Source organism: Petaurus breviceps, unplaced genomic scaffold (genome assembly GCF_028583685.1).
Source record: "Petaurus breviceps papuanus isolate PSGF00001 unplaced genomic scaffold, PetGlider_PUasm1.0 188, whole genome shotgun sequence".
NCBI lineage: Eukaryota > Metazoa > Chordata > Mammalia > Diprotodontia > Petauridae > Petaurus > Petaurus breviceps.
In genome coordinates, this window is record NW_027185804.1 from 8,023,852 (window position 1) to 8,047,748 (window position 23,897).

Here is a 23,897-nt window from a genome sequence, read left to right on the forward strand (position 1 = left end):
GAAACCCAGGCCCAGCAAGTTTAAGTGACTTTCCCAAGGTAGTCACTAAGCATCAGAATCAGAGGTGAGATCCAAGTCCAGGTCACGCCCTTCAGAGCATGGGTAACTTGCCACCTCTCTGAGATTCGGTGATTTTTGTCCTCAATGATGAGGACAAGCACAATTTGGGAACACTTCCCATTGGGAATCCCCATACACAGGACCCCTGCATCCCCCATCAGTCAGACGGTACAATATTTGAGGGTCCAATTCAATTGGACTGAGCAGCCATGTGCTCCTTTTCAGATTCAGCCACGGGGCTGGAGCCCCTCAAAACCTGAATGTATATCCTGAGGAGAGATAGGAGTTGGGATTCCAGGCTTCATTGTCTAGTGTCACTGGTCTGGTGGGGTCAGAGGGGTTGGTCTCACTGGGAGGAGAATGCATCCAGCAGCAGCAGCAGCAGCATCAGTATTACCCTCCCTCCCATGCCAGTCACCCAGAGACTCAGAGGAGACCTCTCCTCTTCTCACCAGGACAAGTTTATGGGCAGACAGTGAGTATACATCTGTAGCTCCTCCCTAGGAGGCCTCATGGTCTCTGCACTATGCTCTAATTCCAAAGGGGAGGTGGCACTCATATTGCTTTTCCCATTTTACTCATGGGAACACTGAGGCCCAGAGTGCTGAAGTATCTTTCCTAGAATGGCCCTGGCTAGTTAACAGCAAGGTTTGGTGTCCAACCCAGAAATGCTGAATCTCAGACCAATACTCTTTCCCTTACACCTTGTTTCTTGAAAGCTTAGTAGTCAAACAAAAATTCTCCCCATCTCTTTCATACCGTTCCCCTGCCCATCCCATTTCCCTCAGCCAGCATGTCCTGAGTATTATGACTGTCATCTCAGAGACTTGATAGTTTAGGCCTCCTTCCTGCAAGCCACTAAGCTCCCATTATGGGGGAGGGAAGTGCTTCCAAAGACAGGCCTTCCATTTCACCCATTTCAACATTTTGTTCAATGCCAAGACCATTGTCAATAATGCTTCTCTCCTAGAGAGCATGTTCTTTGGATGACATTCTGATTAATATGACCTGACTCCCCTTTTTTTTTTGGAGGGGGAGGAGAAGTCCAAAACCCATTATTTCATCTGTGTTGAGAGCTACTAGTGAGGAAACTCCTTCCATCCAGGCAGACCAGCTTTTGTCTTTAATTGTTGCCTGAGGAGAGAATGAGATGTCAAATTACTTGTCTAGGGTCACCCAGCCAGCAAGGGTCAGAAACAAGGCTTGAACCTAGGCCCTCCTGACTCAGAGGCCAGCTTTTTATCTATTACTGAACCTGACCTTACCTTCCACCAGAAGAATTGATTCCTGCTCTCCAGTGGGAATTTGCAAAAGTCTTTACTTTTCAGCCCTTTCAGAACCAAATGTGGTGTGGTTCAGATTTCTGAAGCTCATGTCAGTGAGCTTTTTTGGCCCCTGCTTACAGTTTAGACTTTATTAATTATTCATTCAGTCATTCAGCTTTTATGTTTATCCGAAGATACACTATTTTTTTTTTGTGCTTTCGATTTTGTTGGCGGCCTTTTGCTTTTATTATATCCATTTCCTAATATATCCCTCCCCCTCCACTTATCTACACAGCCTTCCCTTGGAACAAGTTGGGTTTTCTTTTTTTAAAGTTCAGCAGACCCAATTAGCACCTTGATAGGCTGACAGCTTGTAAGACATCACAAACCCCATCATTCTCACCACTACCACTCACCAATGAAAGGAGAAAGGTACATTTCCTCATTTTTTCTCTAAGGTCAAGCTTGGTTCAAATTTATTTTCATTTCAACATGCATTTGTTAAGCTCCTACTATGTGTAGGTGATCATGCTATGTTCTAGGGATACAAAGGCAAACAGTCTCTACCCTTGAAAAATGTACATTCTTGGGGTGGCTAGGTGGTGCAGTGAATAGAGCACTGGCCCTGGAGTCAGGAGTACCTGAGTTCAAATCTGACCTCAGACACTTAACTAGGCTGTGACCTTGGACAAGTCACTTAATCCCAATTGCCCTGCCTTCCCCCCTCAAAAATGAAAAAAAAAAGTACATTCTCTCGGATAGGGGTTGGGTTGGAGTGCATCATGTACACAAGTAAGGAACTTGTTCAATTGTTTCCATCATGTTTGACTCTTCATGACCCTATTTGGGGTTTTCTTGGCAGAGATACTAGAGGGGTTTGCCATTTCCTTCTCCAGCCCATTTTACAAATGAGGAAACTAAGGCAAATAGAGTTAAGTGACTTGCTCAGGGTCACACAGTAATTATGTGAGGCCAGATTTGAACAGGCCTCCAGACCTGGAACTTTAGCCACTGCACTGCCTATCTGCCCACCTAGCTACCACAGCTGACTTGTGCCAGATATCTGATGTCGGACCATGCTCTCCACTGAAGGGTATTTCTCAGTTGGTTCTCCAAGGTGAGTGTTACCTATACTTTTCCCACTGAGATATGATGCTTCATGGGGGAACTGGAGCTGGGGAAGAGAAGTAATGCTGGCCCCACCCAGATCTTGTTGCCACTGCAGAATGGTAGAAAATCCTTTCATCCATGTACTGTCTCTTCATCCATCATGTTCTCTTCTGGCCGGCCCGCCAGCCCACCTGAAAGGACACAAAGGCTAGCAGCCTCCGTCAGTCAGGGATCAGCAGGGGCTCTCAGCAAGGTAAGAGCCAGCCTTTCCAAGACCAGAAGGGGCCTTTGTAACTCGTAGATCCTTTCTTTGAGCTCTGTTCTGTTGACAGATTTTGATGGAGGCAAGGATCTCAGCACTGAGATGAAACCACCCATGGTGGGTCCTTCCTTTCACAGCCTCCATCCCTCAGGGCCCAACCCAGGACAGAGGCTGAGCAGGGTATCCCTGCATTGGCTTTTACTGCCTTTGTTTGGCTCTTGCCTGAGAATCCACACCTGTTCTGGTAGAGGACTAAACAGGTAGAAAAAGTCAGGCATTTTCATGTCCCATAAAGATACAAACCCTGGAGCTAAGACACAACTCCTTTCTCTTCCAGGCTCATTATTCAGATCCTCTGGTACCACTTTTCTAATGGCCCTTAAAGAGAAATCAAGAAATCAACAAAAGGCAAGGAAGCCAATTCAGCTGAATGCTGGAGGTCTGTTCTGTTAGTCACCCCAGGGTGTGGGATCAGCCATACTGCTCCCTCCCACTCCTCTTCCCAGCCTGGCCCAGCCTGGCCCAGCCCACAGCACAAATCCTAGAGACCTTGTATTTGCATATGCAATATCCTGGGGCAGAGCCTGCTACAGTAACATCTAATAACCTTGGCCTCTAAATAAATCCTATTTTAATAGTTAAAGATACTACATCAGTCCAACTTTACAATAAATGCATGAGATCATGTTACAAAACTGATTCCCAGAAGAAAAGATTTACAGATCAAACAACGAAACACCAAACAAAACCCCAAACCGCAGTTTGTTTTTCCATCTGATTGTCCCTACATGTCAATGACTTCAACTGAAGACATCAATTTTTATCTCCCAGTATCCAATTTACAGAACAAAAGGGTCGTCAGGGGGATTAGTAAAAGGGAAAGTGAATTTCTCCCAATTTAGCCTTCAGTCCTAATTCTCCCATAATTCAAAGCCTATACAGATGTCACAAACCATGAGTCACGGACTGCTAAATGATACTAGCTGGAAAGGGCCTCTAATACCATGTATTCCTACCCTATCATTTTACAGAGAGAGAAACTGAGACCTGAGGACAGGAAGTGATTTACCCAGGGTTACACAGCTGGCTACCCTGTACCTTAGACTCCAGATAAGAACTTGGCTGCATTACCTGTGGTAGTTCTTAGTTAAAAGAGAAATGACTTGCAATTCAGAATTTCTGGGTTCTAGTCCCAGGTGGTCCACTGGCTTGTTATTCTCCCTTTCTGGGCCACATGATGTCTATACAATGTGAGATTTGGGTTCAGTGATCAATGAAGTCCTTCTCAGCATTGATAATCAATATACTTCTGTTTTATCTGTTTCCTTTTTTAACATGCCTATAGTTTGTGTACTTGAGAACACATTGTTTTTTCTCGTTACTCCCTAAATGTAGCATGTGCTACTCAAAAGCAGGAACCGTGTTCTGAATCCCTTCATAGTATCTGCTGAGCATATGTATAGCATGTGTGTTTTGGCCCCACCCTCTCAGAGCCAGACCAGCCTCATCTACCCCTTGGGGTTCTAGGGTGCCCGGAGGGGCTTGGGATAGCTTTTTTTCTCTACTACCACTAGCTCAAGCCCCCATTTGCCATGTTTCCCCCTACCCCTATTTGTTAGGAGGGCCAGGGACTAGTACACGTCCCCTTCCATTTAACATCAATCAGTAGGATTTACTTTCAAAGACATAATAACAAACATTTTTCTCAATACTTTTTAGGAAATAACCTATTCTATATTACCTTGGTCTCTGGAGGACTAGACTCAAAACTTAACTCAGCTCCTCCATAACATTAGTTCCACAAATTATTATCCAGATGCAGTATGACTGCAGGGCTGGGGTCCCAAAAGTCACTCCTGGAGATCACTCCCTGCCCCTCATGCCATCACTGTTGGGCTGGCTACAACAGCTGGACTGGATTCCAATTCCTGGAGCTCCGTCTGTCATGGAAGGAGACACCACTCCCTGCACCCAGAACATATGAAAACACCAAGGGGGACTTGTTATTCAGTGGCCATATGACTTCTGAGGGGAAGAAAGACCTGAAGCCTTTCTTCTTGCAAACATAGTATGTCACTGAAGTCTGTGAATGAAGGACTCATCACAGCCCCCCAGATGCAAGATGATGGAGCCTTTTAGAGACATCTTCAACTCTAGCTATGCAGCCAACCAAAGCAAAGTTCCTCCCAACCAACTAGAACCAGTTGCAGAAGATCCATGAAAGCTCCACAGTCTGTCCAAGGTACTTCCCTTCAGCATCAACATAATTCTCCTGGAAACCATCTCCCCAGCAGCCTCCAATGTGGAGAGGTTGCATCAGTCAGGTAAGCTGATGGAGTCTACACCCGCACCACACCGATTTGTTCTGGAGAAGATGTTTGCTTTGTCTCTAGTCTTTTCCTACGAGGTCTCCACATCAAGTCAAATCAAAGAGCATTTATAAAGCATATTCTATGTACCAGACACTATGCTGAGCACAGGCAACGCAAATACAAACAAAAAGAAAGTTAATCTTTGCCTTCGAGGAATTTACCTTGCAATGGGAGAAGAGAACACAGAAAAGGAAGCTGAGAATGGAGTAAAAGACTAGGGTGCTGTAAGAAATGATGAAGGGGATGGTCTCAGAGAAACCTGGGGAGACTCGTATGAACCTGTATGCAAAGTAAAGCGAGCAGAACCAAAATTATACACAATTATGACAATATTATAAATATAAAACACTTTGAAAGCCAGGATTAACACAAGGATCAACTTACTTCCAAAGGATTCTTGATGAAACATGCCGCCCACCTCCAGATAGAGACATGATGGACTCTGAGTGCATATAGAAACATTTTGGGGGGAGGTGGGGGCTCATGGCTAATATAGGAATCTGTTTTGCTTGACTATATGTATTTGTAACAGGTTTTGTTTTTCTTTATTTTTTTTAGAAAAGAGTTTCATGGATTCAAACATCCATGAGCTTTTCTTTTCTTTTCCTTTGGAGGTGAGACAATGGGGTTTAAGTGACTTGTCCAAGGTAACACAGCTAGTAAGTGTCAAGTGTCTGAGGCTGAATTTGAACTCAGGTCTTCCTGACTCCAGGGCCAGTACTCTATTCACTGCACCACCTAGCTGCCCCTAGGTTTCGTTTTTCTTGCTTTCACAATGGGAGGGGCAGGGGCAGAGGGAAGGGAGAGAATTTGGAACTGAAAATAAAACTGAATTCAAAAGAAAACAAAAGTGGGGGGTCTCAGGGTGGAGGTGATGTAAGATACCCTGTGAGCAGGTATGGTACAAAAAGTCCTGTGGAAATAAGTCAGTATTACAGACTAAGGAGAAGTGAGAATGTGTTTGACCTGGGCCCTTCAATTGGAGGTTCCAGAAAGAACCAGTCAATCAGAAAGAGAGCGTCCAAGGGGGCTAGAGAATATTTTTTGGTGTAAGGGTAGAGTGAGTTTTTAGGGTGAAGAGGTTTCTGTGTCATGGTAGAGAAAGTCCTCTGAAGATGAGTCAACAGTGCAGCTTTCATAGGAATTAAGACATTTAAATAATGTATTTGTCTCAGTTTCCTCCTCTGTAAAATGAGCTGAAGAAGCCAATGGGAAACTCCTCCAGTATCTTTGCCAAGAAAACCCTAAATAGGGTCACAAAGAGTTGAATGTGACTGAAATGACTGAACCACAACAAAATAATGACGATAGAAAGCCCCTAAGTGGGGCTCATAAGTTATAGCAAGCCTTTGCCAACCCCTCAGGGACCCCAGGACCCCTAAAGGATGTAATAGCCAAGCTCTAGATATCCAACCTGCCAGTGTGAGTTAGGAGGCATTTGGGAGAATAGCCCCCAAGCATAAGCTAAAGTGGCCATTCAGCCTGAGGACCTCCAAAGGAGAGTAAGGCAGACCATTCCATTTTTGTCATTGTTAACTCAGTTGTTTTTCATCTGTGTCCAACTCTTCATGACCCCATTGGGAGTTTTCTTGGCAAAGATTCCAAAGTGGTTTGCCATTTCCTTCTCCAGCTCACTGTACAGATGGGGAAACTAAGGTAAACAGGGTTAAATGATTTGCCTAGGGTCACAAAGTTAGAAAGTGTCTGAGGGCAGATTTGAACACAGGAACTTGAGTCTTCCTGATTCCAAGCCTAATGCTCTATTCATTGCACCACCTAGGTGTCCATTTTTGGACAGCTCTAATTGTTGAATTTTTCCTAATGTCAAGCCCAAATCTACCTCTTTGCATCATCAGCCCACTGCGTCTACTTCTATCTAGAACCAAACAATACAAGTCTAATTACCCTCGTCCACAAGATAGCTCTTAAAAAACTTGGTAAGAGTTACTCAATCTTTCTTTCTCCAGGCCAAGTCTCCATAGGTCCTTCAACCAACAGGATTGCCTTGAGGTCCTTCATCTTTCTGCTTGCCCTTCTCTGGATGTTTTCCAGTTTACCCATTGCCTTTCTAAAGCGTGGTACCCAGAATTGGCACAGAACTCTAGATGCAATTGGGCTACAGCAGAATACAGGGAGACCATGGAGGCTAAGCCTTTTTCATGCCAAGATAGCATTTGCCTTTGGGGCTGTCCCATCACAGGCTGACTCACTGAATGCATGGTCAACTGAAACCTTTCAATCATGTTTAGATAAACTGCTGTCTAAACATGCCTCCCCTATCCTGTACTTTGAAGGCTGATTTTTGGACCACAAGTGTAAGACTTTCTGTTTATGCCACCTTGTTTGATTCAGCCTCACACTCTAGGCTGTCACAATCATTTTGGATACTAACTGTTTATTCAGTGTGTTAACCATCTGTCCTAGCTTGGTCATCTACAAATTTGATAGGCCTACTATCCACCCTTTTATCCAAGGCCCTAGATAGAACTCATCGAGCTAAACTCCATATACATTCAAAACCCAAAAGTCTTTGCATAGGCACCTTGAGACAAGCCTGGGAAACTAGTTTGAGAGAAATGGGGAAATGACTCACAGACTGAACAGTACGCGTGCCTTGGGATGATCCCAATGCTAGGTCATAATCTCTGAGCTTTCTTCATCCTCCCAATTTGCCCTAGAGATCAGGGAAGACCATAGAGTCTAAGGACTGGAAGGGAAACTTAGATGCTGTATAGTTCCACTGGCCTATTTTACTGATGGAGAAACTGAGTCCCATAAAGGTTAAGTGACTTGCCCAAGGTAACACAGCACGTTATCGGCAGATTGGGAACTAGAGTTGAAGTTTTCTAGTGTCTCTCTCCATTCACCCCCACCATCACTTACCACTGTTCTTTCTACCACACTTTCCTTCTTTCTCTCTCCCTGGTAGCTAGTTTTAAAGAGTGAGTCATGGAAAGAGGTTAGCAAGAGAAGGTGAAGATTTTCTTCAGATTTTTTTCTAGACTAGACCAGCATAGAAAGTTGTCTTTCAGTGCAATCCTGTCCAGTGGGATAGTTAAAATAACTTCTTCCAGACCAGATTCTATGGTTTCTTTAGGGGAGGGATTCTTTTATAGTGTTTTTGTTATCATGGTTTCCTTTGGCAGTCTGATGAGGCCTGTGACCACCTTCTCAGAAGACTTTAAATGATTAAAATAAAAGAAAATGTGTGAGATTACAAAAAAGAAATTATATCAAAATACCTTTTTAAAAGTTCATGGGCCCCTATTAAGAACTTCTTGCTTTAGGGTTTCTTGGCCCTCAGTTAGTGCTGAAGTCTAAAACCAAGAACGCTTTTCCCTACTTCCCACTCCCTGACATGGTGCCAGTGCCTGCCTGCCTCCAGCCCAGCTTCTAGGGCAGGCTGCCAGAGAGGGGTGGGCACTATCCCTGCTGGCTTCCCGTCAAGCACATTGCCAGATAATTCTAGTGATTCAGAGCTGCAGAGGGATTAGCCCAAAGACCAAATGGAGCAAGTAACAATGGCCTGAGAGATGACGAAGTCCAGCAGAGCTTTCTTCATCCTTCCAGGCCCGCTGGCTCCCTCCCTCCCTCCTTTGCTCCTGGAGAGCCCGCCATCAAGCAAATGCGGAACCAAGAGTGGAATGGTTTTCTCAAAGGCCTGACTCATCCCTCGGCTTGTCCTCAGGTGGCTGGTTCCCAGGGAGCCCTCACAGGTGGGAGGGGAAGGATGAGAGGAGAGGAAGAGTGGATCCTTGTGCTTTTTTCTAGCTGGGGGCTGGCAGGGGTGGGGGTGGAGAGAAGGAAGGGCAAGGAATGAAGAAAAACCAAAGTCAGTGCCAGATCTGGCTGGGGCTCCACCAATAACTCATAATTCGGAAGTTCAGGGCCCATCCCTTTGGCTTCCCCACCATGTGGCCCCCAGGGTCTGGCCCAGCCCAGCAGACCAGAGGACCGGTCCAGGGAAGCCTCACTCCTCAATTTCTCTGGCTGAGCTGCAGAACTGAGTTACAGAAACTGAGATGATGTAGCAAGGAATGCTTTGAAAGATGCCTGGAGTTTGGGAAGAATCCCACTAAGTCATAAATGCCTCAGATTCCACAGCTTTCCCCTCCCCTGGCCCCCCTGCAGTATTTCTGGACGTTGTTTGGCTGCTGAATTCACAGAGAGAATTCTGAGGGGATGAGATCTTGACATGACATTCTCTCCTTCTCCTGGGGGAAGGGAGGGCCTGGAAGGAAAATTTGGAGATGCTGTTTACAGAGACTTTGGCAGATGCTTCTGAGTGGATCTCTGGGAGGGTCTTATTTGGGAAGGAGCTTAGGATCCTGGAATTCCTCAACATCAAGGCCTCTAGAGATCATCTTGTCCAACCCCCTCACTTTTCATCTGGGGAAACTGAGGCCCAGAAAGTGATAGGGACTTGCCCAATATAGGTCATACTGCAGGGCCAGGGTTAGGACCCAGAATTTGATATTCATCAGCTTGGCTATTTTTCAAAATTGTGTCCCTCTTCAGAGGCCAGTTGGAGGATGGTTGGACACTCCCTGCTGCAAATTTGTCCACATCTCTGAGGGCCCTCATGCCGTGGGGATGCTATTATAATAAGTAACAGGTTCAAGTGTCAGTACTAAGCAGAGAGTTTTTCCAAAGCCTTCTATAGCCTCTGGGTTCCTATTGTAGCTCTAGGGGACAGTAGTAGGGTCAGAATTTCACAGAATGTTATAGGGTCACAGATCTAGAACTGAAAGGAACCTTAGGAATTATCTAATCCAACAACCTCATTTTACTGTTGAAGAAATAGAGGCTCAGAGGGTAGTAAAGCTTGGCTTCAAACCCAGGTGGTGACCTTGGAGTTGGGAACCCCTGAGTTCATATGTCAGCCTCAGATACTCATTAGTTGGGTGATGCTGGGCAAGTCCCTTAACCTCTCTGTACCCCAGATCCTTCATCTGCAAAAGGGGGGGTGCTTACAAAGGACCCAAAGGTTTTTAATGTCCCTTCTAGCTCCAAATCTATGAAATGCAAGGCTCTTTTCACTGCCCCATCCTACCTCCCTCATCAAACCAGCCCCTTGTAGTCAGCAGATTCTTCCCATGTAATAACAGTTGATGTTTATATAGGACTTTGCATCTATTACCTCATTTCCCATCCATTATCTGTCTCATTGGACTGTCACAATAACCCTGTGAGGGAGGTGAGGGAGGCGTCATTATTCTTATCTGACAAATGAGGAAAATAATGCTCAGAGAGATGAAGTAAGTTGTCTGAGGTCACACAGCCAGTAAACAGAAGAACCAGGATTTCAATCTGGACCTTCTAACAACTCCTGGTCCGGCACTCTTTTCACCACACAATGGATCATCCCAGCTGTGTCTACTTTTGCAAGTCCAAGTCTTGAACCCACAGACTGGGTCTGAATCACGGCTCTGATTCTCCTTGAGTGGCTTTGGCTTGTCTGCATCTTGGTTTTTTCTTCAGGCTCAAGATTAGGAGACTCGGACTAGGTGCCCTTCGAGGCCCTTACCAATTGTAAATTCTGCGATTTTATGACCAATGTGACTCAATGGAGCCTCCAGAAGACACGGAAGAAACACTCTCTGGCAGGTTTATTGTGGTGTCAAAGCACAATGTCTCTGCTTCTTGCATTGTGAGTATTTTGGGTCTTGAGCTTCAGAGCAGAAACAACATACTGGAAACGGAAAATTAGAGAGCAGTGGTTTATGCAAACACCTGGAAGCTCACCCCATTTTCTCTCCAGGAAGTTTGGACAATGTAACTGATAGCAGAATTGGAACTGTGGCTCTCAGCAGCCCCTCTTCTGCATTTTATAGAAGAATCTCAAGCTGGAAAGGAGTTCTGAGAGCATCTAGTGTGACCCATGCCACAGACAGGCTGAGCACATTGTCCAGAAGTGTTCCCTCACCAGCAGCAGGGCACCCCAAATAACTTTAGACTTCCTCAGTCTGGGCCTAAAGTCACTTTTGATGTCTTCCAAAGGGATTGGCACTAGAAATTATCCTCAATTCAATTCAATAACAAATAGCTCAATTTAATGACAGATAGTCATTTAGTACCTACTATGTGCCAGGAAAGGCAGCTAGGTGGCACAGTGGATAGAGCACCAAGCTTCAAGTCAGGAAGACTCATCTTCCTGAGTTCAAATCTGACTTTACCTGTGTGACCCTGGGCAAGTCACTTCACCCTGTTTGCCTCAGTTTCCTCATCTGTAAAATGAGCTGGAGAAGGAAATGTCAAACCACGCCAATGTCATTGCCAAGAAAACCTCAAATGGAGTCACGAAGAGTCAGACATGACTGAAAAAATGGCTAAATAACATGAACAACAACATATTCCAGGGATTGAGCTGAGTGCTGGGGTTACCAAAAAAAAAAATAATAACAACAACTAAATACATCCAAAAACCAGTCCATGCCTTTGAAGCCACTGCTTAATAAATGCTTGATCCTGATTCCTGGAGGGATATGATACACAGATGAGGTAGGGACAAAAGAAGGCAAAAGAGAGATGAGACAAAGTGTTCTAATCATGGTGCTAATATCTGGGTGATCAAGGATGGCTTCATGGAAGTCAGCTGAGTCAGCTGAGCCTTAAAGGTGAGAATTCGGAAAGATGGGGCTGTGCATTTCAAGCACAAGAGACAGGGGGCACAAATTAGGATAAAGGATTCAGAATGGAAATGGGCTTTAGGAGTTCAAGCCAGGCGGTCTCTAATTTTGCATATAGGGAAACGGAGGCCTGGAGAAAGTGGCTTTACCTAGTAAAAGGTGGAATCTATATCTGAATCCAGGCTTTCTGACCTCAAATCTATTTTTCTTTGCAGGGATGCTGAACCTGCCCTAATCCATACTCACTTTCTATGGCAGATTGAAGTACAAGTCCAGTTTTCTTGGATCTTTTGAGTGTCTAAAAGGGAGTGATGGAAATAAGGATGAATGTGTAGGTTGGCATCAGATTTTGGAGAGTCTTAAATGTTGGGTTAAGGAGTTCGGATTTCATCCTAGCAACACTTGGGAGCCACTGAAGAGTTTTGAGCAGGGAAGTGACCAGTACCTTAGTACTAATATTTCAGTAGCTATGTGAAGGGTTTATTGCAGAGGGGAAAATAACAGGCATGAAGACCAGTAAGCATGTTGGTATAAAAATAAAGTCAGGTGAGGATAAGGGTTGGAACCATGGTGGTAGTGATGTCATTGGGAAAAAAAGGGGTTAAATGTAAAAATTGTGGAGGTGGAATTGACAGGACTTAGAAATTAATTGGAATTGGATAGGGGTTGGGATGAGGAAGAGCAAAGATAACTACAAGGTTAAGAAATTGGGTGCTGGGAGGTTGGGCTACCATCCTGATGGATAGTCTTTGATTTTTGTAGAAAGAAAGAGAAGAGAAATAGGGGGTCGTGATGGCATTAGGGGATGAGGTTTGGAATCATTGCTTTGAGAATTGTGTTAGTCATTTGGAGGTGAATAAAAGAATTGCCATATATAAGCAATGGTCTAGTTGAGGTAAAAAATAGTATGACTTGGTAATAAGCCCTTTGGACAAAATTGAGGAAGTTCCAGCAGTGCTCAGCAACTGGGCAGTTGGAGTGGAAAAGGAAGATGGCGGAGGGGACCGAGAGCTGAGGACTGGCAAGACATAAATAGCAAGAAGTTGAGTCAATAAGAGTCCATGGTGAAGGTCTACGCCTTGTCAAACTGGGCAACTGCAGGGTCAAGGCTGTGAAGGGAGGAAAGAGAAAGTAGAACCAAAGTGAAGGACTGGGAGAATAGAGAGACAAGAAGAGACTAGAGGCTGTGGTGAGTAAAAAGACAAGATTTAAGAAGAGTGAGGTAAATGGAGAAATGGAAGGATTATAATCAGAGAGAAGGATTCAGAGTTCAGGATCCTAGAGGTATAACTACCCCTATGGGTGAGTGACGTACAGAGCCATTAATTCAACAAAAAATTTATTAACTAAATAATTACATTTATTAAATTATTAAATGCTTACACTTTATGAAGCATTGTGTTGAGTGCTAACTATACAAAGATGAAATGAAAAGGAGTTATTGTCCTCAAGGAGCTTATAGTCTACTGGAGATGGAGGTGAAGAGTGATAACCTGTGAGGCCAAAAGTGTTTGAAGGGACATTCACATGAATATGTCCGAGTAGGGATTTTTTCCTTTTTTTGCGTTTATATCCCCAATCCCTAGCCCTATGCCTGACACATAATAGGTGCTTAATAAATGTTTGTGTTTTGCATATTGAAGTTTCCAAGGATGAAGGCAGGAGTGAGGTGGAAAGGAAGACTGTGGGTCAGGCACAAACTCCATGAGAAAGGAGGGAGAATGTCCTGGAGCCTGATGTGTGGCAGCATTGAGTATCTGGATAGGATGATATGGGAAGATTGAGTGAACTTCAACAGAGGAGGGGATATGGAGGGATAGGAGCAGAGGGAAGGGCTAGACGGAGAAGGAGGGAATGGAATATGCCGGTTCCTGAAGAGAGTGCTTAGAGAGGGTTTCTTCTAGAACTATGAGAATGAAAAAGAATAGGAAGATAGTTCTGGGAGTCCAGAGGTTGCTGCAAAGGAGGATGAGAGGAGAGAGGAAGTATGACTGAGCTGGATAGGATAATTGGATCAGAAATATAGAACTAGAAAGGACCCAACACCTTAAATTTACAGGTGAGGAAACCAAGGCACAGAAAGATGAAATGTTTTGCCCAAGATCTAACAAGGACTAATTCGGAGAACCCAGGTCAGATGCAGCACTACACCAAGTTGCCTGTCAAGATGTATAGGGCATGGTGGAGAGTGCTGGACCTGGAGAGAGGACTGAGCTCAATTACTGAAGCTATGTAACTACGGACAAATCCCTTAACCCCTTTGAGCCCCAGTTTTTGCATTTGTTAAGCAAGGAGGTTGGGATTGATGTTGTCTAAGGTCCCCCAGTGCTCTGACATTCTGTGATTCTGTGAACCAAGGGCAAAGTGTTCTTCATCCTCTGAGTATCAGACAGTGGTTTCTTTGAGAGAATTAAGCACAATACAAGGTCCAGAGGCAGATTTTTTGGCTTGAAACACCAACATCTGGGGCCAAGCAGTCTCCAAGGGTAGAGTTCTCTAAATGACTATCAGACTGTATTTGCAGCTACTACAGACTAGCCTTTGTCTGGAATTCAGAGTCAAACACCAGGGGTCAAGCTGCCCCAAAACTTCCTTCCCCACAAGTAAGATATGTCAAGTGTCCAGCAAAGGCCTTTATGCATACTTTTGGCTGTTTGTTGTGTGAACTCATCTGGAGTGTGAACAATCTGGAAAACAAGGTAGCTGAGCTGTGGGGGCGGAAAGACAGCAGTTGATGCCAATAATCTCTAGAAGAGCACAGGCCCCTTTCTCATTTGCAGAATGCCTGCAGGCAATGTATCAAGAGAGGGGGAGCGAGGGAGGGGAGCCCTGGGTTTGTCTTTTTGGTTGGTCAGTCACTTATCCTGTGATTATGCAGCTGTGTTTTGGAAGAAGAGGAAACAGGAAAACCAGGTGAGATTTTTTTTTTAATAAAAAAGCAGTAAAGTGTCTGGAGTTTAGGTGCTCTTGGATAAATTTCCTACTCTGCTTCTGGGTCTCCTTAAGCTGTATGGGACTTCCCTCAGGAAGTCTTACTCATAGGGATGTGCTGTGAATTGTCTGAGGTTTGTGATCCAGAAGGCTGTTTTGCCAAGAATTCTATTTAATCCAATTCAACACCCAATACATGTGCTAGTCACTCTTTTAAGTGCTGGAGATAGAAAGACAAAAAAAGAAAGGATCTCTGCACCCCACACCTTCCATTTGCCTCCAAGGAAACGTCTCCAAAAGGACCAATGATCAGTCCACAGCAAATAATTGTGTCTTGAGTGGTTATGGCCTGTGGCTGTCTGAGCTTCAGAACTAAAAATGACATGAATACTCCCCTTCCTCCCTCTGTCTTCAGTTATAAGGCTTCTTTGTATGTGTTTAGTTGTTTTTCAGGCATGTCTGACTCTTCATGGCCCCATTTTGAGGGGTTTCTTGGCAAAGATACTAGAGTAGCTTGCCATTTCCTTCTCCAGCTCATTTTACAGATGAGGAAACTGAGGCAAACAGGGTTAAGTGACTTGCCTGGGGCCACACAGCTAGTAAACTGAATTTGAACTCCAGTCTTCTGACTCCAGGCAGACACTCTATTCACTATACTACCCAATTAGTGAGATTATAAAATCCTTTTTTCTTTCTTGGGCTGGGATTATTTCTCTAATCTCCTCTCCCTCAACTGAGATTTCCTTCAGATGTTTCAATGAATTTCATTTCAATTCAAATTGATAAACATTTATCAAGCATCTTTTATATGCAAGATGTTATATTTGGTGCCAGGGATACAAAGAGGGAAAAAGACATAACTTTTGCCTTCCAGGAGTTTATAATCTAATGAAGAGGGAAGTACTTGCATAAAAATACATGTATAACACTAGCTTCACTGAACAGCCTTTCCTAAAGAGACTATATATATCCTGGTGCTGTATCTTTATGAAGTAATGGAAGCTTGAACTGATGGTTTAATTATCATTCTGTGATAAGTTTGTGAAGGGATAGAATTTAGTTTTTCTAGAAATATTGCTAACTATGATGGCTAAAGAGAGAATTGAGAAAAAGAACAGATAGAATTAGGATTAGCCCTTAACTTGGGAAGAAATAGGAAGATAATTCTTGGGAAAAGACTTTAATTGGTATACTGAGAGAACTGAATGGTGGCACTGTTTCCAGAATGAAGAAATCAGGAGTTAGAGTGATGGTTGGAGGTGACTTTGGCTGTGCTCTTTCTCACAGTTGATATATTACAAATAACTATTTATGTAAGTTTTATTGTTATGCTGTAAGTAAATGGCATAGCCAGTAATATTGATGTTTATTTGTGCATATTTATTTAAACCCAAATAAATATTTGAATTTAAGTCCAAAGAAACAATTGAATTTAAATTAAAATTTGGGTGTTTGCTATAGAGAGATGACCAAACATCTATTGGGGGAAAAAAATCTAAACTGGGATGAGGGGCTCAGAGCTAATTGTCTCATAAGAAAGATATTGAAATTTTAACAATGCACATGGAAATATCAGAACAAATCCCTATACTTCTAAGGATGAGGATGAATAAACAAAATGACTTAGTATCAGGTTTAGAGAAAGGGGAGCAAGTCCAGCTACCTGGACTACAGATGGGAAGTGCTGACCTAACAAGATGGTGAGAACCTGGAAAAAAAAATGCAATGAGCAATTTAAGGAAAGAAGCAATCACCTTCACCTGAGATGAGGCGGAATGATTTGGGAAAACTAAATGAAGAGGACAGAAGGGATTTACAGAGATGAATATGGGAGTTGTGGCAAAGAGATGATCTATTCTATAGCAAGTCCAGAGAGGCTGAGGATGGAGATAAATAATAACAAAAAGCTATTATTTTATCCACCTTGCAGAACATTTAAATATGAAAAAATAATAGCAGAATAGTGACTTATCCTAGGACTGTGCCTCTTCCTTTGGCCCACTATTTATCTCCAATAACATTTGAACATCCCAAGTCAGTTACATGACTGAAATAAAAATAAGCACTGACCATCTCACTGTGCCACTGGTCATATCCATAGTAACCACTGCAAAATGCATCACATCCATTTGGAGACAGAAGATCTGGGTTTAAATCCTGGCTCTGATACTTAGTATCATATGTATGACTTATGACTGGACAAGTCCCTTAACTTCTCTGGGAATCAGCTGCTCATCTGTAAAGTAAAAAGGTTGGACCATTTATGGACTCTAGATTCCCTCCACCTTTAAATCTATAATCCTATGTGATCCTAAGACCTTTTCACTCCTGATGGCTAAAATCCAGGTTATTTCTGTTTTAAGCCTCTCCTTTGTATTACTAGTGCTCTCATGGACCTTTTGCTATTCTATTGCCAGCCCCAAATCTCACTCCCCCACCCCCAGTCTTGGGCAAGGAAAACAATGGGTCATGAGCTTGCCATTATTCTGATTTCCTTGGTGAATTAGGGGAGTACTTAGAGTAGGTGTTCTTCACCTGGAGTCTAGATAGATAGTAAACAATATTTCAATATAATTGTTTTCCTTTTTAGTCCTACATATTTTAATTTATTTTATTTTTAAATTAATTTAGTATTAATTATTTGATTTAATATTAATTAATGCATTATTCTGAGAAAAGTACCATAAACTTTACTAGATTATGAAAAATAATACAAGACATAATACAAAAAATATTGAGAACCCTTGCCTTAGAGTAATTTTAGACTTCGGGACCAGGGAGAGGGTTCAATAAGGCTCAAGTAGATTCTTTGAGGGTTGAACAAGCTAGAATATCCATTGAAACGTCTCAGTCCTAATCTGGGAATTTTGCAGAGTACTCACTATTCCACAGTCCCCATTGTTTAATATCGTGACTCTTTGCCTCCCCTCATCAGAGTCATCTCTTCTGTCAGAGTTATGCTTATTGGAAGAATTTCCAATAAGTACGCAGGAAGCTCCATGGGCCCTTATACCCTCTTGGAGGGATATCTGCAAGGGATAGCTCTGGGAGATTTATTTTCAGAAAGATGCCGCTTTCTGAGCCTCTGTTGAAAGAGGCAGCATGGCACAGTGGAAAGAACATGAGGTTTTAAGACATAAGACCTTGGGGGCGTCTAGGTGGCGCAGTGAGTAAAGTGCCGGCCCTGGAGTCGGGAGGACCCGAGTTCAGTTCTGGCCTGAGACACTTAACACCCACACAAAAAACGAGCCGTGTAACCTTGGGCAAGTTACTTAACCCCAATTGCCCTCCAAAAGGCAAAAAAACAAAGATATAAGACCTGGGTCTTAATAAATTCTGCTATTTATGAGTTGTGTGACATTAGGCAAGAGGCACCCTTTTGGAACCTCAGTTTTATCTGAAAAATTAAGATAATCCCTGGGTTGCCATCCTGGGGGGGGGGGGTCTCAAAGAAGAAATAATAGCTCACATTTCTATAGACTTTCACAAGTGATATTCCACGGGTGAGCATGTCTTTACCATCACACAATTGACCAAAAGGTGTAGAGAGTACAAAATCCCACTGCATTTATTGTTTGTTGAATATTATTTTTAAAGCATGTGATTCAACAGAGTAAATACAAACTGTCCTCCAATGAGGTGTGTCCCATGCATTTCTCAACATCGTATCAGATTCCTTGAAAGTTATCCACACACACACAAATTGTGCTGATTACATTGGAACATTGCAGATCTTCTGAATGAGATCTATAATCACTCAAGATAGTTTGACTTAATGATCACATGGGGAAAATCAAGAGGATGAAAGATACCTGTTGTCCAAACGGTTACACATAATTGGATGGGCACTTTATAGAGGTTGCACACCAACATACCAGGAATATGTTCAAATGGACAAGGAGTTGGATCCAGAATTAATCAAAAGGGGAAAAAAAGTGGTTCAGGTTGACTTCAGAAAAATTGCAGAATTCCTTTAATAACCTCAAGCTTCTCCTGGAAACAAAACCTATCTTTTAAAATAATACCAATATTTTTCCTGTAAATTTCGGAACCCTATGATCTCTGAGCAGTGGAAGATGAGAATCTCCCCCTCAATGGAGAGAAACAAGGCGGATGTGAGTAGGGTCTAACCCAATGCAAACCAGGAATTCTGCAGGAACAGCAGAAGACAGGATGCCATCAAAGTAATGTACAATTGAAAGGAAGATAACCTGTTTAATCCTGAGTGTGAGGGATAATTGATTATTGATATTTTATTATTGATAATTGATGGACATATTCCATAAGCATTCAAGTGGTACCCCTTGTGATGAATTTCTGGAAGGCCATGGAAAAGTCATATAAAACAGGTAACCAGGAATGGGTTTGACATGCATTGTTGAATATGAGAGCATAGATTCATTAGAATATAATCAGAATATTTAATATTGGAATATGTTAAATATTTTTAAAAGCATTTTCCTTACAACCCTAGGAGATTGATAACATAAGTAGAGTTCTCCCCGTTTAACAGATGAGGAAACTAAGGGTAAGGGAGGTCAAGTCAGACGGCATAGTACAGTGGTGGAAATGCTAAATTTGAAGTCAGACCTAGGTTCTCTTCCCAGTTCTGCTAACCTTAACCTCTCTGTATCCCAATTTCCTCATCTGTAAAATGAAGAGGTTGGACAACATAGCCTCCAATGTCCTTTCCAGCTCTCGATGTATTATGTGAGTTGGTTTGCCCATGAGCACACAGTAAATGTCAGGTCAAGGATTTGAACTCAGATCTGCTCCTGACCAGCGCCCTCTCTAATGCACCTCATTACCTACTACTGCTTTATAAGCTGTACTTCCCAGATGTGAGTTATTTTCTTGTTAAGTCTTTCCATGTATCGTCAGCTTCTTGTAGCAAGATTACCCTCCTTCATTCACTGGCCAGCAGGGGCTCTTCCAATTTTGCTGAGCTACTGACTGGGGCTTGTCCTAAGAGATGTGTTAGTCCAAGCTCTGGTAAAATCTGCTTCCATCAATCCTGAAGCAGGGTCTTTCCTGTGGGCAGCATTTTTCACCTATCTTGAGGATGAGGTTCTGGCCTGTTACCCCTCTAACATCTCGTTCTCTGCACAAGTCCACCACCTCATTGCTTCTCCACGATGGAGAAATTTCCAACCAGTCTTGGCTCACAATAACTGAGGCCATTCCCAGCATTGTAGATGTCACCTGTCATTTCTACCTGTTTCACTCAGAGGGCCATGTAGGCTGAGAGTTGAAAGGACCTGTGAAGAGGAAGGAACCCAATCTAGAGATTGTCAGGATTTGAAAGGGTTCAAAGAATCACTGAATTCTTAGGACCTTTGCCTGTTCTACTCTAACTTCAATTCAGCAATTCAAACCAAATGGTCATTTATAAAGCACCTATTTTGTACAGGGCTCTGACTTAGGTGGTGAGACTCCAAGATTAAAAAAAAAATCAGTCTTTACATTATTGAGAGAATGATGATTATACAGGGAGAAGGGACATGAGGCATACACAGATAAGCACAATATAATATAAAATGTGATGAATGCAGAGGAGAGAGCCACACAAAATTATCTAAGAATATTTGAGGAATGCAGCGACCAATCCTAATATTAGAGGGCTTGATGGTGAAGCAGAAGGGAGGTGGTGGATGATTGGTGCAGAATGAGGCATACATTTTAAGACATCAGCAATGTGTGCATTTATTTTGTTCTGCTTTGTTAGGGGAAAAAGGTTTTTTGGGGTGATAGGAAGAAGGGGAGTTATGATCATGATATTAATATAGGAGAAAAAAGTATATCAATAAAACATTTTGGTGGGGGGGAGAAGAAAATTTGAAGGAGAGAGAATACTTTTACCTTAGGAAGTCAGAGAAAGTTCTTAAAGGAGAGAGCCCCAAAGGTGAATTTTCAAAGAGGAGAATTCAGAAAAGCAAAGAGGAGAGAGTGCATTCCAGGCACAGGGACAGCTTGTGGGAGTGTATGGAGGTAGAAGAAGGTCTGTTGAATGCAAGAACAAGCTAGTATTCCAAGTTTGGCTGGAAAATAAAAGGAACGAATTGGTGAGTAGTGAAGTAAGATAAAGCCAAATTGTGGAGGGAGCTTAACGCCCAGATTATGGAGTTGGTATTTTATTTTGTATAGACAATAAGAATTTCTTGAAGGTGTTTTGAATAAGGAAGTGACCCAATCATACCTGTTGATTTTGACAATTGAGCAAATGATGCATTGGAGAAGGGAGAGACCCATTAATTTCTGCCTTATGTGGCCTACTATATCTAGAAGGGCTCCTACAATGCTTCATTCTGTCCCCTGGAAATCTCCCCACCAGCTTCCTCGCTCCCACATGCATACCCTCAGTCCCACTTCCTCAGCCTTCCAAAGTTGGAACTATAATCAAAATAATATTGCTGTTGCCACTGGAAAAGACATGTTAATCTCTACCTTATGCCTGCATTCGCCATCCTTATAACTTTCCAAACCAAAAGGACGCCACAGCCCTAAATATGTTGTCTCCCTCTATTAGAACGTTGAGGACAAGAATTCTCCTTGCTTCTGTGTTTGTATCTTCAATGCTTGGCACATAATAAACACTTAGGATGCATTTTCATTCATTCATTTCTTGGCTGAGTTGAGTAGAATCTTATTGGGGGAGGGTAGCTCCAAATTCTTATTCCTGGAGATTAGGGTGGGGAAACGGTGATTCAGGGATTTCTCAATCCCAGAAACTCCGCATCTGCTTTGGTGTGTTTCTGTCAGAGGCTAAGGAAAGTCAGAATTTGAGCAATTTTATCACTGCTGCTGATCCAAGCCTTGATTGCCAGAACTCCTGGGATTTAGATTTCAGTGTTTACCTGGGCTCTACCAGGGAGTAAGGAGACACTTTTCATCAGACGCTTTTCAAACTTCAACCCAGAATTCCATTTGTGTCAGTCTTGGCTTGGGACCAGTTGGAGTTTTTATGGGGCTTGCAGTGATCTAAGCTGCAATAGCCGAATCTTCTTCAAAAGAATTCCACCTTTATTCCCCGTTCCTGTCTCCATGGATTGTCATGAAGCAGAACTGTTTCTTCCTTCATTCATGCTCATTTCTCCTGGAATTTTTCCACCAAATGGCATATGTTCAGATGTAGGTTTTCTTGAATTAAACCACAAGTGTGTGTTCTATCACTCGTGCCCAGCTTCTTTCTTAAATCCTGATCTCAATGTCTAGATAACAGGCCTCTCATCCCTGGGGGGACTTTGTCACCAGTTGTTTCATTTTAGCTATCTATCTTGATTAGTTAATGACTGTATACATATACGTGTGTGTACACACACATCTACATTTACACATGTGTGCATATATTATACACATATGTATGTGTGTATGTTAGTGTGTATATCTAGTCCCTGTATATAGTCCTGGAAGGCATACAGTCATCTTGCTATCTGCCCTGCCCCCTGAAAGGGAGACAGCTATGTGGTTTGGGGAAGGGGAAATAAGCATTTATTAAGGACCTGCTCTGTTCCAGGCCCTGTTGCCAAATGCTTTATATTTTACTTCATTTGATTTCTTGCATTTGGCAAGAGCCCTGGACTTGGGAGTCAAGAAGACCCGAGTTCAAATCCTACTTATTTGCTGTGTGACCCTGGGCAAGTAATTTAACCTCTCCCAGATCTAGTTTCCTCATCTATAAAATGAGAATAATAACAGAACATCCTTCCTAGGGTAGTTGTAAGGATCAGATGATATATAATATATGCTTTCCAAACCTTAAAAACTTTATCAATACTAGTTATTATTACCACATTTTTATATACCTCCTTGTCTACCATTGCTTCTAGAAAGGGCATATGAATGGACCACCCTAAGGTCCAACTTCTCTCATGCCTGTGACTCACCCACCCCCAAACCAATACTTTTTTCCCCTGTCTACTGTTCCCCTTAATGTGGAATGTAAGCTTCCTGAGGACAGGCACTATCTCACTTTGTATTTTTATTACTGGTGCTTAGTATGGTGTCTGGCAATATGTTATTTGGTCATCCTTTTTTCTTTGGAAGAGGGTCAGTGACATCATGGATGCTGTCTTGACTTGTATGTGAATTGGATGTAAGTGAGGCAGTTGCACGAAGTCGTCAGCCTCACTCTCTCTTCCTGAGTCATCAGCATTCAATGGCAAGAGAGAAGTCAGGAAGACTGGTGATCCCTGGAACGCAATGGATGACCTTGGTGTCTTAGATGTCTAACCAAGCTCTGAGTGTTCCACGGCAGCTGCATCAGCTGCCTTCGTGGCCATTGGAGGGACAAATTGTTCTCATCCATCCATTCTGTCAGGGGAAGTCTTCACATGCTTGGGGTAGACACCCTACCCCCAGCTCACCGACCCATTTGAGGCCTGTCAGATACCCTTAACATGATTTAGCCTGTCTGCCCAGATGGTTTACTAGGCTGTGATCTTTCTGCATGCTACAGCTACTTAGAACCACAGATGAGAGTTTGGTGAAGGTGGACACCAAAGGTGGATGAGAAGCCCTGAAAGGGATTCAACAAGCCTTCGTACAGGAGGTGCTAGTCTCCATACACCCCCATATGCTTGTCCTATCAAGTAGGCGCTTGATAAATGTTTCTGGATTGACTGCTTCTTTGGGAATCTCTTTTAATCCCAGTACCAGAATGAAACCGTGAAAACACATTTATTAAGCACCTACTGTGTTAAGCACAGGATATATGAAAAAAGAAGGCAGTGTGTGCTATTAAAAAGCCAATATTCTAATTGGAGGAGACAACCCACACAGGAGGGTTCAGCTACAGGGAGGGAGGCAAGGCCATTGGTCCAAAGGGGAAAGCATCAGCACCAATGGCCATGCCCATCCTCAGACTCTACATCCGGCTCCAGTGTATCTCATAATGACCAGGCCCCCCATGGGCTGTCCAGTCATTTCCCCTTGCCCTGTCTATGTGACCAGCTGATATCCTTCTGTAGTCCTCCAGGTCCCAGATAAAGTCTTTTTATATCTCTTACACACTAGTGGTAATCAGGGCACCTATAATTTCAGGGGTCCTGAGCTTCCATGATTTGTAGCTACTTGCATCCATGGGAGGACATTGGGGATAATGAGACAGACTTTTGAGGCAGAAGATGGAAGGGTCCCATGCTCAGTCTTCATACTCTGGGCAACATATCTCCCTTTATAGAATATCTGTCACTTAAGGTTAGTGTTGTTAGGTTCAAAGACTTATCACCAGGTCTGCCACAGGATAAAGAATTTTTGGCCACCACAGCCC

General features: G+C 43.0%; 1 protein-coding gene across 1 annotated transcript in view; it reads left to right on the forward strand.

Annotated features, from left to right (window-relative positions):
* The first annotated feature begins 14,466 nt into the window (after positions 1-14,466).
* Positions 14,467-23,897, forward strand: part of TEAD1 (TEA domain transcription factor 1) — a 403,944-nt gene continuing 394,513 nt past the window's right edge. The window contains exon 1 of the mRNA XM_069091245.1: positions 14,467-14,611. The gene's annotated coding sequence lies outside the window, so the exon portion shown is untranslated. The remainder of the gene's footprint in view (positions 14,612-23,897) is intronic.